We start from the raw sequence: 18058 nt of genomic DNA, 5'->3' as shown, positions 1-18058 counted from the left end.
CAAAATCTTATAAAATATTCTAGAATGTAAACGCGTCCTTCACCGAAGAAACGGCTGTGAAAACGTGATCTCTCGTGACTAATCGACCAGGTTAGTTGGCAACGTGAAATTCAGTTTGTTATTTTATATCTCTTCCTTTCGTCAGTTAACACACAAGCGTAAAAAATCGAAAGCAAGAGCCTCTCTTTGCTTGCTTGAGATGATATTTAAATTCTTATCAATTGAGCTAACCGTTCGAATGATATCTTAGTATGTCTTGTTCAACTCTCAGGTTGTGACTCTATCTACAGGATCTACAATTTGTTTAGACATCTCAATTCAATTTCCTAATATGCTCTTATTGGGGTTGAGCAGGTTATCAAGTGTAAAGTAGATCCTTTCCATATCTATCCATAGATTTAATTTGTATAACAAATTAAATTTGTGACCGAAATTTATAGACGATGCGTGACCCGAACCCGCGCCTCTCGGGAAACGTCCCAGCGCTCTTACCCACTCAAACAACCGTCAGCATGCTGCATGATCCGTAAATATCGGTATGTTTGTTCAACTCTCGAGTTGGCATCGTCCATAAAAATGTTGGTTACAATTTACCAAAATACAATAAGTGACAACAGAAAAAGGCGCCGCTGTGGTACCTACCATCCTGTGTAATGTGGACCCCCACTTTTCTACAATGATAATTATATAATTAAAATAATATTGACATTCTAATAAATCAAAATGAAATAAAATAAAATAAAAAGTCTTTATTTCTTGCCAGTTACAATTCAGTTTACTTTACATTAATTACACTTAATTACACAAATGAAATTCGAAATTAAGTTAACTTATTTTGTTTTAATTTTTTACTTATTGTTAGTAATAATTCTTTTTTTTTCCATTTGAAATATATGAATGTAAGTTTATAGTATTACATTGCTTGTATTATTTCAATATATTTGTAAGCAAGAATCCATCTTCAGGCCTTTGACACACTATTAGACATATTATTATCTTGCCAACAACTATACATATGCCTGTAATAATATGGTTACAAGACAACGATATATTTATATACTTAAACATACATAAATACATGTAAACATCCATAACTCGGAAACAAACTTCCATAGTCATCATATAAATGTTTGCACCTACCGAGATTTAACCTGGGACCTCTATAGGTCGGTGGGCTAACTAACTACCTATATGAGTCATCATAATAATACTTGTTCATCAATAGTAAAATTAATATATTTTTATGCATTTTACAATAAAAAACAGTAGTCAAAACAATTTATCTATTTATTAAATAGAAATCCAACGGTGTATACAATATTAATCCTCACTCTAAGGCACACCCTTAAGTATATATGATAGAAATTGTATACCTCTGAACTCAAAAACAATGCAATACATTAATTGCAAGGAGTTGTTTAAAAAAAATTACATTACAAAAAAATTATAAAAAATCAACTAAAATTAAAACTACTAAAAAGTAATATACAATTAAAATACAATATGAACTATTAAATATTTCAGTGTATGAAAAAAATAAAATGAAACAAATGAAACAAATCACGCAATGCAACATTAAAACTAAACTAAACATTTATCATTATTTGTGATCAGCCGGAAAATGTCCACTGCTGGACAAAGGCCTCCCCCAAAGATTTCCCCAAAATTTCCCATTTCATAGAATAATTTTGGTTTTCTCTATTGACAAAATAAAAAAATAAGATAATGAAATAACACATAATTTTTTTAAAACAACTGAAAACAATGGATCTATTTGAGAAATTATAAAGTATATTAATGTTAATGAGTTCTACTAAGCATTAAGAATTGATGTGTGAAAATGTCATGTGACTCTATCAACTCTACCAAGATAGACTCTGCTTTAAAATCACGTTTTACTTTAGAATATTACTATAAAATTTTGTTACAGCATATTTGCAGTCATTTTTTGTTATCTTATTTAAATTTTAATGCACTAATTAGTCAGGATATTATAAACTACATACTACAAGCTTTTAAATTACAATTATTTAGAATGCACCTAAAATATAATATTTGAAAGATAAACTATCTTCATTTAGAAAATCTTGAAAGATAATCTCAACAATTTTGTTGTTATACATTAGTTAATTGCCTCTACGATTCCGTATCAGTTAAGTTATCAAAAGTTTCGTTAATCGCGACTTGAATTAACTTCGGTATGCTGTCTATCAATGAAGTAGCCACCAATAGCGGCTCTGTATTGCGTGATAATGCTCGAACATGATTGGCTAGCAATGACGTGATGTCTATTTTAAGACCGAACGAGAATGCGCGCGCTGGTGTCTTTACATGTGTGAATTGTATAATACGTCGGCATGTTGTCACGTATGTGTGCGTCTGTTGTTGCGGCGAGGCGCTCGCTGTTTATCGCGAAGCAGGTTCTGTGGCCGGCGAACGCTTCGTCTAAATTATTATTTGTTTTCACGTGCGTAGCTCGAACAGTTTTCCGGCGGGTGCCATTTGCCAGTCTTCACTGTTTTTCAATTTACTGGTGATTCGCGCCGGTATGAACACGAAGCAAGCGCTTTTATAACGCTGCTTGTTGATTTAAGTGTTACCATCGGATGCGATGTATAAATTTTGCGAACCGAATCTGTGTGATGAAAAGAAGATTTGTGATGGCTGTGTTTTAATTGGTCGGCTCTCTGTTGTGAGCCCTGTGTTTGTGAAGTGCTGGTGTTGTTCGATGGACCTCACCGTTGGAAACGTTTTTATTATTTGTGCGAAAAAACGAAACTCATACAGCGTTCCGGGCGATCATTAAGGTATGACCTTGACTCTACATCACATGTAAATTTCTTATAGCAAATGCGATCCTTATCGCTTTACATTTCCTTTACTTAAATGTGTTTTCTTTGCTTTTATTACGTTTTATAATTAAACAACAGACTACATTATGTATTTTACTTTCGTGTTTTTATGTTTTTCTGGTATATAAAATCCATAATAAACGAAATAATTGGCTTAAAATTTTAGATGGATGATAAAATTTTATAAAAATATAATTTTTTAAGCTTTACTGCTATTTTAATATGAAACCTTATTTACAGAAGCTTAAGAAATTTATTTTAGTTTTTAAATTTGCATTATGTGTTTATACTTCATAGATGATTTTAAATTAATTGCATACTATTTAATAACATTTAAATTATATTTATTATTATGTTCTTACTATCATGAAGTGGACAAATCATAAAAATAGAGTTTGAAGAGCAAAATCCGGAACTCTATAAAACGAACCAATCTTATCTAAAATTAATTGAATTTTTTTTGTGTAATCTGATTTGAATTTATAACCATGATTTGTTTAGTGTATAGTAGTTTGTTAGTAGTTGGAGCTTTCACAACGCAACTCTACAAAAGCTGTAATGCATATTCTCGGATGTTCCTTAACCAATCAACAATCTCGCATTCATACATATTTTCACAGCACTGTGAACAATTTATATACATAATATGAACAATTGCTTAGTTATTGAATGCTGCGGACTGCGGTATGTTAGTTTAATCAATCATTATGATAAGATTAAGAGAAAATTTCTTCCTTATAATGTTGGGTATATTGAAAATTCTTAGACACATTAGCGATTTAGATTTTAGATATAGCGTAATTAGCATAAGCGTTATACACCAGTACCGAACGTAAGCTTATTAAGCCTACTACTCGGTTAGGTTGAGTAAGTAAGTTCTTATTAGACGCTTTTACAACATGATCCTGGAAATTGCTCAAATATGTTCCGAAATTCAAAAGAATTGTTCAAAAACGTTAATCTGGTAAAGAATAGTATGACTTAAATAACTCTCTTAATGATATTATACAGGAGCGATGAGGAGCATACATGGAGCGACCGCTTTCAGGCTGTTTAATAAATAAATTTTATTTTAACCAAATTTTATGAAGAAAGAGGAGTCCGTTTAGTTGGTTTCGTCCGTTCTTCATGTCATAAATCTTCAAGTGGGTGGGAGATTTATACGTTCAATTAGTAACATAAAATCCTATTTTCATTAAATATGTTTGCTTTTGAATTGTAATTAACAAATAAAGCTCTGTTAGTGATTTGTAACTGATTCATATGTATATATATAAGTATGAGCCGGTCTTTGTAATTTCATTTGTAATTAGCTTTTGTTATATACTCTTTGGTTTAAAACCCAAATCAATCACTCACTTCATACTACTGTCACAATGTACTACTGTTCAATCTGTCGCCAGAGTGTCGAATGTCAAATGCTTAAGTTAATTGCGATTTATTGAAATATCGTGTAAGACTGTTGGCTATAGTCAGCGGTGGATTTACACTAGGGGCAGTTGGGACAAGTGCCCAGGGCGGCAAATTTTTTAGGGTGGCAAAATTTTGAAAGTGATGAAGAAATTCAATTTATCCATTATTTGTAAATTATAATTTTGGCACGTTTAGTAAAAATTTATAATTATATTTTATATTATAAAAACATTAATAGTTTCTGCAATAAATTATAATATAAATAAAACATATAAACTATAAGTTTAAGTAAAATTCCAGTATTGGGGCGGATTTTTTTCCGGTGCCCAGGGTGGCATTAAGTTTAAATCCGGCCTTGGCTATAGTATAATATGCTTAGTAGCTTGGGTTTATGGTGTTGTTTTTTTCTTATAGTATTAACTCAGATTTGTTTTTTGTAGTTTCTCTACCTCTATAAGACAAAACGTCCAGATTTAAAAAAAAATACGTTACCTGCTTTTTAACTTCCAACCCTCCGTTTCTCTAGTCTAAACTCTATAAGTTAAAGTAATCGAATCCATTCCGAACAAATAATTGTTAAGTAAAACTCTTACTTAATGTTTGTTAATCTTCTCTAAACTTATCATTTTATAATTCTTATTGATGCCAGTTAAATCACTACTCCTGCTTTGGAAACGAATGGCGCGGAGAGAGAAAAAACGGCGCAAGAAACTCTTCCATCATTCTTTTTTGCACTCAGTTTCATTCATTAGACTAACATCGATTATAATGTTGTATATATATTTCTATAAGATAATCTAATCCCTCTGGAATTCGAAACATATAACTTACTGTTCTACTAAACTCAAAATATGTAATCATCTGCATCTAAAAACTAAACATAAATCAGCAACTTTAAAATACAAGAATTCGCGTCTCGCTTGAAGTTTGTAATTCTACTGTAATTCAATTGAGTTTATATCTGAAGCTTTTACACCACTTTGAATATTTTATTATAATATCAAAACAAAATTTTATCAACAGAAACGAAATAACAAAAATGTCAACCCAACCGCAATGGCCGAAAATGTTTATTGCGAAATATTTGCAACGAGTTCCACCAATACCAATTATATTATGATAAATAAACATTATGTTGATGTTTCGTAATACCGAGTTTTATGAATGAGAGGAGTGAACGCCTACATCAGTTGTTTTTATACGCTAACAAGCGGTACAGAAATAATTGTTTTAACACTGCACCGGAGCGGGTTGTGACACGATTTAATAAAGGCCGTCGAGTTAACACGATTCTACTGATATTCAGGAGTTATATTTAGAATAATCGCGTCTTGGGTACAAATAAATGCACGTTTTTCTTTGATTTTCAACTTTATAGTGAAATCGTTAAGAATTAGTTTTGTCTGTGTGGAATTCGCAAAAAACATCTCAGTCGAAACATCATTATTACAGCGATTGTGACGCCGGCACGATTCTATTGATATTGTTGGTTTCAATTGTATTTTAATGATCGCACGCTAGTAACTAATTCTCAAATTTTGTTGAATATTAACGGTCTCTCTCTACCATGGACCATTTCATAGGTCTTCTGTTGATCTGTTAAACACTAAGGTTGACATCTATATAGTTTGCACAGACTTTGCTTAAGTAAAACTTTGCTGAGTGTAATAGAACGCGAACTTGACTTTTGCATTGAGTTCTCTTAGTTTAAGCTCAGTATAATTTCAGCTGTCAAAATGACTATGAAAACGAAATCAACGATTATGCTAAGCTTACACTCACCTAAGTTTTACGTAAGTAAAGTCTGAGCAAAGTTTAAGTACGCTCTACAGATTTCGGCCCAAGACATTTTCTTAAATAGAAATACAAGAAAAATTATTGGGTTTTTTACATGTGAAACATGTTTTTCCAAATGCTGAGCATCTATTAAGTCCATGAGTTTTGCCACAGTTTCGGCAGTTTTTAATAATTTTTTGTTTTATTTGCCACAAACACCTCCGCTTCCAATTTACATTCGTCTGTTTTATCTTGTTGTACAAAAAGTCTACAGTTTTCTGCGTTTTTTAAAAAGTTCATTACATATGGTAGGTCTAACTTTGCATCATCTTCGGATATTAACTGAGCCTTTAAATTATTATACCTCTCATCCAGCCCTGCTATAATTTTGCTCACCGTAAGCCCTTCTCTCAATTTACCAAACTCACACGTCAGACCAATATTTATAACTTTCGTGAAGTATTCTTCCAAGCGCTCACCGCCATTTCGTCTGGTGACGAAAAATTCATTTCTAGCTATTATTAAATTCTTTTTCGGTGAAAAATGCGCTCTGAACTTCTCAATTAATTCGTCAAACTTCTTGTCTTTTGACTCACAATTAAATGAATTATATATTCGGATAAAAAGGCAGGCATAAAGGCATAAAAGGCATTTATTTTCTCAAAATTTATTCCTTTAGAATTCTTTTTGATGTCATTTCTTATACTACTAGATACTACTACCGCTTCGGAAACAAATGGCGCTCTGAGAGAGAAGAAGCGGCGCAAGAAACTCTCCCAGCATTCTTTTTTTTTTTGCGCTCTTTTCAATAAAAATATACAATATTGTACAGTTGCTATAAAATAATCACAATCTAGTCCCAGGCTGTCCGATCATTTAGATATTCAGCAGTGGAGTAATAGGATTTACGACAGAGCCATTTTTTTATAAAACATTTAAATTTATTTATAGACAATGCCTGAACAGTGGCTGGGACTTTATTGTAGAAGTGTATACATTTACCCTTAAAGCTATTATGTATCTTATGACCTTATTTTATTTACATTTTACTTTTATTGACTTATACCTTGCTGCCTTGCTATTTTCCTTTGCTCAGTAGCTCCGTCCAAGTCATTAGCTGTTAAGTAAATTTTGAGTCTTTGACTCCACGTGTCAAAATTTTGTGCCAAATTGCCATCATGGCACATTGGCGGCACCGCACCCGACGCACCTGACACCATGTTAATTTACTTGGACTTAAATTAAAATAAAAACGCACTTACATTTTAAACGTGTATCCTTCAATAGAACCAGACCAACAAGAGAGTAGCCATAGGTAACCCCAAGTGAGTATAGAACATAAGTACCATAAACAAATGTTTATGAAGCATTCTATAAACAGTCCTACTTCATTTAACATAATTAAGGTATCTCCTAGTGAAAATTTAGGCGTTTCGGACACGGTAAAGAGGCACAGGTAAAAATTAAAATATATTCTGATAATATAGTATTTTAATATTTATTAAGTTATAGTATTAAGCTTTTGTCATGACATGCAAAGCTGACATTACAAATTTACATGTGTGAGTGCGGGCGTGTAAAGATTTTTACAAATTAAATAAATTATATCATTGCGAATTCAATCTGAACTTCACCGGTTTTTGTAAATATCAAAACCGGTACAAATGAAGCAAACAGTATTTCCATTTAGTAAAACTGGTTTCGGATTTATCATTCATGATAGTCACCGTACATAACTCCATATTAATTAAAGTCTCAACAATAAAACATCTTGCAAAAAGAACTCTACATTCCGTGTTGACAAACAGACATAGAGACGCCAAGTTTAATTATTAATAACATAGCACTTACCTACATTGCACATTTCTTACAAAGTGAAACTTGATACTTTTATTTATTTAAATCTATCTTGTAACTTTTTTTGGGATTTAAGAAGGCGTTGTTCTGTCTAGATTACAGGGGTGCTCAAGCTTGAACTGCTGGCGATCTACCTCAAAATTTGTAGACTACGATCGGCTCTGAGAGGCTTCAAGTATGTGTGATGAAGGATTGTCGTCTAGGTAGAGTGTTACGATGACATAGATATTAGATTTGTGCAAAATATGCATTTTTTAGTCAAGGTAAGTGTAGGTCTGCTCTTAAATGTCAATGAAAAAGCTCATAATTATTATTCAAAATTGCGAGTTTATTGGTTCTAACAAAACAAACGCGTTCTAAAGTTCTAAGCATAACTAAAGAGTGACTTTGGATGTTGAAGCGTGACACTGCATGTCCTGAGCATACTTTTCATAAGATGGTACGTAATTACCCATTTTAGTTTATTATACCGGATTTTTTTCTCGAGATCAACTCAAACAGCACTCGCGATCGACCTGTCGATCCCGATCGACCGTTTGAGCACCCCTGGTCTAGAAGGTGCTTGATTGCTGATCTCTTAATGAATATACATAGTAAAGAATAATTGAATCGTATCTCAGAATGAAGTTACACTTAAAATAACAACTTAAATGTACAATTATTCATACACAGATTCTTATAGTTGCTAGCTATCGAAACAAAATAATTATTTTTATCTCATAGGACGAAGGATGATGTTGACTTTATAAAACAATATTGAAATTTAATATATTTTTTATTTACGTAAACTTATAAAAGCATTTGTAAATAGTCATAATATATTTATGTCTTCAAACAGTAAATTACGTAAGTAATTAAAAATACTTTAGTAGAGCATGTTACGGGGACGTAGAGACTCACAATATGCAAGGAACCGTACGCCTTCATCTTCAATATTCTCGATCTTCAATGCTGCGATTGTTGTTCCTTGTTTTGTTCAGGCAATTCTGTTTTGCAGCCTTTTAGATCGTGGGGAGCTTATTACAGAACCTAACACGATTTCCCAAAAAAGACTTATTTGCTTACTAGTTCTAAAACTGGGTATGACAATTTTATGTGTGTGTCTAGTGTTACAATGCAATACAATTCCCCACTTACATAAGCCTCATATTACAAAATCATTTACTTTGAACAAAAACAGGACATTCTCCTACTAAGTTTCAATATTATTTCGTACACTTTGAACTGTAAAAGTTACGAAACCAAATTATATTAAAAGAATGGATCGTCAACAGAATCATGTACGATAAATACTTAAACTGCTCGCACAAGGGCATAAGGGACGATTATGCAATAAGCACTCGCATAAAATACAAATAAAACGGGACTTACGAGTTATTGCAAAGAGACATTACGGCCGTCTTGCTGTATAATATTAAGATTATCATGTATACTAGTATTGCGCCCACGGATTACTTGCATTTAATGTGCGAAAATTACAAATAAATTTATGTAGTACCTTTTTTGTTAATGCATTTCGTATTATTCTTAACAATTTCTTGTACATTGTTTGTCAGTCTGACGTAGAGTTGTTATAGTTACTCTCACTTAGTAACAATTGTGCAATAGGTTGAATGGTTCACTCACACCCGAAAGGCCCTGGTTCGATCCTCGCGCGCCACGTACCAATCTTTTTAAGGTTGGCAACGCTCTTGTGATTCGTCTGGTGTAAAAAGAGAATCAGGTGACCCGTATACTTGTTTCTTCTGCTCTTCAATAAAATATAGTAAAATTGAACCTATCAAAAGACTATAAACACACAACAAAATGTTCCGAAGAGCTGTTTAACCTGATTCCTGCCGCCGAATTCCACCTTCGCACGACACGCCACAAATTAGAATATCATCCCCATCATCTAGATGTGTGGCGTTCATCCACAGTGCCGTTTTCAAGGAACTTTCTTCCACGTACTACAAGGCTGTGGAATGAGCTTCCTTGTGAGGTGTTTGCGGGACTATACGATTTAGGTACCTTCAAAATAAGCGCGTACACCTTCCTTAAAGGCTGCTAACGCACCTGTAATTCCTCTGGTTTTGCAAGTGAATGTGGGTGGCGGTGATCACTTAACACCAGGTGACCCGTACGCTCGTTTGTCCTCCTATTCCATAAAAAACAGTATTTAATCAAAATCTTATTGACAATTTTCAAGCCCATCCAGTAGCAATTTTTCAGTAATGTCGTGCTATGACGACTCTAGTCACGAATCTATCAGCTTTTCGAAGTATTCTAGTACTGTGGCTCATATCTTTTAGCCGTAAGTAAATATATACAGACGGCAGGGAAGTGTCAACAATTTCAGTGACTTGAAAAGGGTGTACATGAAATGTCAGACTTAAACCACGAATTTATCTGATGAACTGTTTCTCATCACCATGAAATATTGCACGAGTGTTATCGAATTGTGTGGGTTTATTCCAATATTCTTAAGATATATCAGCGGGCAGAAACTTGCGTCTTCCAATATAGATAAGTAAGCTATGCATGTGGACAAGGTCTCCAAACACATGAATGGCTGTTAAATATGTCTGTCTGTTTACCCACCCACACACATTCACACCTGCAAATGTACTTGTCGCAAACACAACTGATATAATGAGCCTTCACATTTAGCACTGCTTATTATTAACTACACAATAGGACTAAAAACATACCATATTCAACTAAAATTCAAAGGACAATTCTGTAGATGGCAACAATAATGAAATCTGCATTAGCCAGTCATTCAACTGTCCCGGATAACTCTTCTTTTCTCACCAACTCTTTCATACAAAGTCTACTGTTCTACGTCTACCTCTAATAACATTGCAATCTCAAAGTAGGTTGTATTCAATTCAATCCACATTCTTTGATAATCGTAATAATAATCTCAGAACCTCCACACGTTCAAAATATTTCCTTCTATTTCATATTCTCGTACAAATTATGCTCGGAACTCATTAGTAAATCCTTCATGCTGTTTTTACAATAACACTCTTTACAGATATATTTTATTTAAACGTGTTTGGATATAAGAAAGAAGTTGACAAAATTATACTTTGATTAGTTCACTGTTATAATATGTACAACAATTGTCTAAATACTGGCTTTCTCTCGAAGCTTACATTTTTCTATTTCTGTATACTATTTTGGTCTATTAGATTTACTTAATTATTTTTATATGACTGTTTGAACCTTTGAAATCAATAAATAAAATAATCTCTACATGACCAAACCACTCAACATTCCCTTCTAACATTATAATAACATATTAATTATATCTTTTTGGGATGTCAAACTAAAAAACTCAGTTGCGATCAAATAAAAGCATGCGATAACGAAGCGAATAGTGAAGTTTAACAAAAAAATGTTATTTTAAAGAACGTCAATCTTGACATGAAGATGTCTTCAGACTTGACTTAAGTTCGGCGAGGTAATTTTGTATTTTACGACCATTAAATTACTATTAAATTATTATATAAAATTAAATTAAATTGTATTAGATTTAAAGTTGAGTTTAGGTAAATAAAGACCTTTTATAAATTAACCTAAAACTGTTGAATACAATATATATTATATTTGGCATTATGTTTTGCAGGCTTTCCGTTTTACAAAATAAGAAAACATTCAATTTAAAGTTTATCTCCATTGTTAATCTCAAGGTGTTGTTCATTAAAATTCGTTAGACCATATTATCACAGATTTGTTTGTTGCTGTGTCCTGTCGTAATCGTATCGTGTTACGTTAAGTTCTAGGTCTTTATGTAGTGTGTTACTCAGACTACATTGTCACGTTTATGTTGTCCATCACTTACAAATATCAGGTGCCACAATACGTAAGTAATATGTAAGTTAATACTCACACTTTAAGGCGAAGAGTAGGCAGAAAACACGCAAACATGGTGTTTTTAGACAAATTTTGTGGTGAAAATATATCATTTCGAGCTATGATCATTACTTAATCCTGTTACACATATCCTTTAGTCTTGTTTGTAGGTTGCTTATGCCTGCTGTTGGTTATAGTTCACACTCCCGAGTCTTTTTGAACTACCACTTTTCTTTGCAGTTAAACAAGTTTTTTGGCATGGCAGGACGTATTTTTTTAGTACTACCTACTCTCAGAAAAGTTTTTTTGTGTAGGTACATTTATTCAGATTAGTAATGAATAACGAGGATTGTAAGTAAATAAACTAATTTCCACGCAAGAATTTTGAAAATATTGGCTTTGTTACATAGATGGCGAGCCGGCAGCCGTGAATTGATATCGCTCAAGGTCGCTAACATTTAGTGTCGCCTTAAGATTAAAAAGTAAAAATTCCATGCATAGGCTTCACACGTTGATTCTAAAAGCGTACGATTCGGCAATTGTTGACATCGTAACACAACGCTGTAAGTATGCTTTATAAACACATTTATGCAATCAAAGATTAATTTTTATGATGACAGATGCCCTTGCATGCCCACTCGATTTTAAAGAGCCACTCGACGCTGTGCGTATAACGATTCGGAAAATAAACATTTAAATTTGTGTCACAATCGATATTTGGTACATCTTTAATTTCAACCTTCTTCCAAGGGCAATACTAAATTGTACTTACGCTATATGTTAATTTATTATGTATGTAAACGCATTGCTTCCGCCCTTTAAGCCGTGGGAAGTGATTAAGTGTTGTTTCAATAAAAAACAACAAAAGTTTGTGCTTACAATTCTCATGTACCAAATCGGAATGTATTTGAGGTCATTCTATTTAATATATTCGAAGTGCGCTGGTATCTTATTGTCCGTTTTGTTTTACGTAATATTTATTAATAATGTGTGTACTACGTAATGTGCGTAACTTCAAGATTTTATATGAAAATTGACCCATTTATAAAATTTGTTTAGCTAAAATAGTACTTTCGGGTTTAATATAGTAATAAGTAAACATACCTATGATTAATATGGATGCTTGTTTTCGAGTCATGTATGTTTATAAGTAAATACTTATATATACATAAATATGTTTGCTTAAGTAAGTATATTGTATTAAATATATAGTTGTCATGTATATAGTACAGGCTATGCCTAGTTTGGGACAAGGTAGTTTGTTTTTTTTTTAAATAAGGTACGAGACGAGCAGGACGTTCAGCTGATGGTAATTGATTCACACTGTCTATTACAATGCAGTGCCGGTCAAGGTTATTGAAAAACCCAAATATTTTGAGCGACACTATAACTGCGCTTGTCACCTGGAGACATAAGATGTCCAGTTTCAAACTGAAACACCATAATGCTTATACATTACTGCTTCACGGCAGAAATTGTGGCACGGTTGTGGTACCCATAAACTAGCTGGCGTCTGGTGCAAAGGCGCCTCCCACTTGTGTAATAGTGTGTCAATATTATTTAAAAAATATAACATGTTTTTAAGGATTGCGTGTATGTATTTGAACATGGTAAGGAAGCCGTTGAAAACACCACAGTAAAATGCAGTCAAATACGACTAAAATTAGAATAGATAGAGTTCGAAATCCAAACATATTCAATATTAAAATGGTTCTTCAACTTATTATACTAACTGCCTGTGGCTTCATCCGCGTGAAGCTATAAAGCATCATTAATACTATGCCTACATTTAGAATGATAATAGAAAGCCTATATATTGTCCCAAACTCTTGTTCTTATTTATGCAAAATTTAAAATAAATCTATTGAGCAGTTTTTGTATTATTCCTGGGTATAGATGTACTGACAAACAGACAAAAGTTATATAAACTACTTTTTTGGTTTCGGTATTGTTTTTGGAACATACAGCAAGTAAAGTATGCTAAAAATATATTCAATGTACTGTTTTTACTTTGTTAGGATTATATTATAGATGTATAGAAATTCCAAAACATCTTTGATTTACCAAATTTTACAATGAAAACTTTGTAAAAATACTTCTGTCTTGAGCCTTGTTTGTAAGATAAGAATCTCTAAATAACGAAATATGTAGACACTTATTACTAAAATCCAGTCTCAAACTTAATTAACTCTAAATTAATATTGTTTATCATCTTCAAATTTATTTCCTTAAATGTTATTGCGTCTAAAATTTACCTAGATCCGCGTTTGTGAGCATTTTATGACAGTGTTTTCGCAAATATGTATCTATAATATTTATAAAGCTATATTTATTCATTCATATTCATTCATTCATAATGTCATATTTGAAGTAAGTTAACATAGTAGTTATATTGTGTTAGTAAGTACAGTTTTGCTGTATTTTCTTTCTTGAGGTTTTCGTTGGGGTAAATGCCTTATCCAGATTCTTGCACAAACAATCCAGTGTTTTCATTAACTGTCTGTTGCGTCATCAATCCACCGTTTGGAAGGTCTTCCAATTTTGTCATTCATCAATCCATCAGTTTTGTCATCGAGTCTTCGAGGAATAATTTTACAATTGATGTTCAATAAATAAATTATTAAAGAATAGGTATTGTATTGTGATATAAGAAATAATAACCGGATTTGTTTATATGGTTCATAGAAATTAAAGAATATTCCAGAAATGGACAGATCAGTTAATGCACGTTTTAATAATAGCTGTTATTTCACATTTATCTCGGATTATGCACTCAATATATGCGCTCACTCCTGAGTGAATTGCGCATTTGTTTCGAGACGATGAATTAATTTATTTGCAAAATATTCAGATCGCATGCTACACTACAATTGAAATCTTTTATATTTAGTTATATGAGATCAAGTTATTTACTTCAGTGTTACCTTTATAAGTCTACTAATGTATCTTAAAACTATAAAATAAACAACCTCTTATTAATTAATACATATCTCAATTATACTTTTAAATATGTAAATAAGAACATTGTTGTCTCAAAATATGTTAGAAGTGGGTATTTTCTTGCTTTCTTGATTTTTACAAAATAGCTTCCGCAAGTTTTTAAGGACCGGAAACTTTGTTCAACTCTTAGGTTGTGGCTTCATTTACAAGATCTTATCAACGATACGTCACTCCAACGGTTGGGTCAGTAGGTAAGAGCGCTCGCACGGAACGCGAGAGGTCGTGGGTTCGAGTCCCGCATCGTTCATAAAATTTTGTTTTCAGTTTTATTTTTGTAAGTAATCCAAGAAGTGGTTATCACTTTAAAACATAACAAATTGTGTAGAAAAATCTGTGGTTTTTGGTGTGCAGGTGTGGTGGCCAATTTAAATATCTAGAATATAAAATGTAGATGCGACTGTTTTGTTAAACGGACAGGTGGTAACTCCAGTGGAATCTACTATATGTTGGCATTACTCATAATTCCAAATTAGCATCTCACGTTTGGTTTACTTTCGTTATTGTCATGGTATTATGGCCTGTGGTATATTATTATGATGAGACAATGCAGCTGAAATGAATATCATCATTCTGCTGCAGGAGAGGGCTATTCGCGCTAGTTATAACTAGGTCCTAAGGAATCATTAAGGGAGAAATTTAAATAATTTTAACGATTGTTTCTTAATATTTTTTTTTATGAAAAATAAGGAACGACTCGAGGAGGACGTTCAGTTGATGGTAACTGATACGCTTGCCCATTATAATGCAGTATCACTCAGGATTGTTGAAAAACCCAAATATTCTGAGCGGCACTACAATTGCGCTCGTCACCTTGAGACATAAGATGCTAAGTCTTATTTTCCTAGTAATTACACTTGTTTCGGCGCCCTTCAGACCGAAACACAATAATGTTTACACATTACTGCTTCACGGCGGAACATAGGAGCCGTTGTGGTAATCTAGCCGACATTCTGTGCAAAGGAGCCTCCCACTGGTATTCTTGTAATGAATATTCATAGGCATATTAGCGAATTTTCTAGAAACTGTAATAATGATCATGTTAACACCAGGACCAAAAGTAAACTTCTAATACTTTTACAACATGATCCCAGAAAATGAAAAATCCAACAAAGAAAAATATATTACGAAAGTCAAAGGAATTGATAAAAACGTTTATGAGGCTCAGGTTTCTATAACAGACATAACTTTCTTAATGATGTCACAACTCAGGATATTTAATTAATAAATTTTATTAATAAGAAATTCTTTGAGTGCTACTCAAAATATTTTTTTTTTAATTTGAAACACTTTTCTTCTTCCTCCTGGACAGACTTACCAGTGGGAGGCTCCTTTGCACAGTGTGCCGGCTAGATTATGGGTAGCACAACGGCGCCCATTTCTGCCATTAAGCAGCAATGCGTAAACATTATTGTGTTTCGTTCTGAAGGGCGCCGTAGCTAGTGAAATTAACATGTTATGTCTCAAGGTGACGAGCTCAACTGTAGTGCCGCTCAGAAGTTTTGGGTTTTTCAAGAATCCTGAGCGGCACTGTATTGTAATGGTCAGGGTGTATCAATTACCATCAGCTGAGCGTCCTGCTCGTCTCATCCCTTATTTTCATTAAAAAAAAACAGATCTTATACCATACCGTTTTTGGCCTATATGTACCTGTTTTTCCATTCCGGAGCTAGCAGCTAATGCCTTTCTTATAATGTGCTATTTACAGCCATATGACTTCAAATTACTAATAATTTTTGGTAAACATAAATCATCTTTATTGTTCATAGCACGAAAGATTTATAGTCGAGCATTATGGTGTTATAATCTTAATTAATCTTGTGATAAACATATTATCTAGCAAAGTTTGCACTTCGGATGGCCGAAGTCTGCCTGACCTGTTTGAGATGGTAAATATTTGCCAGCAAATATCATTATCCGTGAGACGGTTTGCTTAGCTTCGTTGCCTTCACTATATAAATATAGTTTACTGAACATGTGATTTTGATTAAAATTGAATTCTATTTCGTTATAATAAGACTGATAATTTAACTGTAGTCGTGATTTGTATACAGCGGCAAAATTTATAATTTTACTGCTATATCTTTTTTAGTAGCATTAGAATTAAGTGGATTTTGCTTAGATCTTATAATCATAGGAGCCTAAGAAAGGGTTTACTCTGTGAGAGAAAAATTTAGGGAATTTTACCTCAATATAAATCCACAATAGCCAGTACTGATTATTTCATAACTTTATTACTACTCGCGGACCTGACAGACGTTGTCTTGTACACATAACTTAAATATAAAAAATCCAGCCATTTCAGCCGTAAGGAGAAGTTCACTACCATAAACATGAGCAGGAGAATTATATATGGACTGAATTGAGAATCTAAACCATTATCAAATTCACTGGAACACACAAAAAATCATCAAAATCAGTCCAGCCGTTTTGGAGGTAGTTCAACCGTAAATCTAAGCCATCCTCGAATCCACTTAAAGACACACAAAAAACTTCATTCACATCGGTCCAGCCACTGGAGTTCGAGGAGCCAGAGGAGTTCACTGTCAACACACATACTGAAGAATTTTAATATATAAAGATATCACATCACATTTTGTGATTGCCTGACCAATTACAGTACGCTGTGACCGTTACCTGACCAATGAGCATTTATAACCCCCCACCCTTTACCCCAATTGATTGATTAATTTTATAGATGTTTGGAGCATAGCGAATTTTATAGTTTGTAGAAGCCTATATTATAAGGTCTGTGGTTTGGACAGTACATCTGAACTTTTGTTTTGATTCGAAGGCCGGATCATCGCATGAGAATACATATTAAGTGTTAGGTTGCCGAGCGCAGCTTAACGTCATTGGCGCCGTATTGCTTTACGCAATGATATTGATCTTCTTGCATTAACAAAGTATTAAAATCGTGAGCTGTTTTTAATACTGACTGTGGGAACGATTTCGCATTCATTGATAATATGACATATATTGTGTTCAACCGAAGCAAAACGAATCTCTCCCCCACCTCACCTTCCGCCAATGAGATCCTATTTTTTATTTCTGCGCATCCAGTGAGATCCAAAATCCGGGCATGTATAACGTGACAGCGGCAGACCTGTCTCCAATGCTTACTCAATTATTACTTTCGGCGATAGATATAAACAACCATTAATAACATTTTTGCCTCATGTATGGTAAGAGTGGTTAAGAAGCCACAACTTTTGTTTTTCATTAAAATAAACAGGATTCAATGAATATAAATATGTATAACATAAGTTTCATTATTTAGTGTTACAAAACTTATTTAATAGCAAACAGTAATGAAAAATTGA

The 18058-nt window shown here is 33.1% G+C and overlaps 1 protein-coding gene across 2 annotated transcripts in view; it reads left to right on the top strand.

Moving 5' to 3' along the window:
• The first annotated feature begins 2390 nt into the window (after positions 1-2390).
• The window catches only part of LOC126974111 (fos-related antigen 2), a 101162-nt gene continuing 85494 nt past the window's right edge, over positions 2391-18058 (top strand). Inside the window, exon 1 of one of the 2 annotated variants that reach the window (XM_050821530.1) lies at positions 2391-2807. The gene's annotated coding sequence lies outside the window, so the exon portion shown is untranslated. The remainder of the gene's footprint in view (positions 2808-18058) is intronic. The other variant, XM_050821529.1, reaches the window with a different exon arrangement.

Source organism: Leptidea sinapis, chromosome 31, assembly GCF_905404315.1.
Source record: "Leptidea sinapis chromosome 31, ilLepSina1.1, whole genome shotgun sequence".
NCBI classification, from domain to species: domain Eukaryota; kingdom Metazoa; phylum Arthropoda; class Insecta; order Lepidoptera; family Pieridae; genus Leptidea; species Leptidea sinapis.
This window is presented reverse-complemented; position numbering and strand designations above follow the sequence as displayed.